The sequence below is a fragment of the Triticum aestivum genome, unplaced genomic scaffold (assembly GCF_018294505.1).
Source record: "Triticum aestivum cultivar Chinese Spring unplaced genomic scaffold, IWGSC CS RefSeq v2.1 scaffold33991, whole genome shotgun sequence".
Classification (NCBI taxonomy): domain Eukaryota; kingdom Viridiplantae; phylum Streptophyta; class Magnoliopsida; order Poales; family Poaceae; genus Triticum; species Triticum aestivum.
Window position 1 is genome coordinate 1 of NW_025288857.1, and position 1,091 is coordinate 1,091.

General features: G+C 52.0%; 2 non-coding genes across 2 annotated transcripts; both read right to left on the reverse strand.

Annotated features, from left to right (window-relative positions):
* Positions 1-186: 186 nt before the first annotated feature.
* LOC123178782 (5S ribosomal RNA) lies at positions 187-305 on the reverse strand. The gene has a single exon (XR_006489847.1). It is a non-coding gene; the product is annotated as a 5S ribosomal RNA (ribosomal RNA).
* A 297-nt stretch (positions 306-602) lies between these two features.
* LOC123178783 (5S ribosomal RNA) lies at positions 603-721 on the reverse strand. Its single transcript, XR_006489848.1, has one exon. It is a non-coding gene; the product is annotated as a 5S ribosomal RNA (ribosomal RNA).
* Between the last annotated feature and the right edge of the window lie 370 nt (positions 722-1,091).

The window sequence follows — 1,091 nt, forward strand, 5'->3', positions numbered from 1 at the left end:
CGGTTTCCACCCCTCCCTCTCAACCGCACCAGTGCACGCTTGCCGCGCCACAACGCCGACGCTGGACCCGTGAATCGTGAGCACCCAGCTATGACTTACCGCACTCGTGCAAAATAATAAAACACGGTAAATATATTACTTACACGTGCGTTTTGTTTTGCAAGCGGCGCGAAAAAAATTAAAAAGGGAATGCAACACGAGGACTTCCCAGGAGGTCACCCATCCTAGTACTACTCTCGCCCAAGCACGCTTAACTTTGGAGTTCTGATGGGATCCGGTGCTTTAGTGCTGGTATGATCGCATCCGACATGTTACCCCGGTCTTCGTCCCTTATCCTTGCCCCTCCCAGCTCCACTACAAAGACGATTGCACATTGCTTTGGCCGCTCCCTCTCAACTACGGTGACGAGTTTAACGCGGTTTCCACCCCTCCCTCTCAACCGCACCAGTGCACGCTTGCCGCGCCACAACGCCGACGCTGGACCCGTGAATCGTGAGCACCCAGCTATGACTTACCGCACTCGTGCAAAATAATTAAACACGGTAAATATATTACTTACACGTGCGTTTTGTTTTGCAAGCGGCGCGAAAAAAATTAAAAAGGGAATGCAACACGAGGACTTCCCAGGAGGTCACCCATCCTAGTACTACTCTCGCCCAAGCACGCTTAACTTCGGAGTTCTGATGGGATCCGGTGCTTTAGTTCTGGTATGATCGCATCCGACATGTTACCCCGGTCTTCGTCCCTTATCCTTGCCCCTCCCAGCTCCACTACAAAGACGATTGCACATTGCTTTGGCCGCTCCCTCTCAACTACGGAGACGAGTTTAACGCGGTTTCCACCCCTCCCTCTCAACCGCACCAGTGCACGCTTGCCGCGCCACAACGCCGACGCTGGACCCGTGAATCGTGAGCACCCAGCTATGACTTACCGCACTCGTGCAAAATAATAAAACACGGTAAATATATTACTTACACGTGCGTTTTGTTTTGCAAGCGGCGCGAAAAAAATTAAAAAGAGAATGCAACACGAGGACTTCCCAGGAGGTCACCCATCCTAGTACTACTCTCGCCCAAGCACGCTTAACTTCG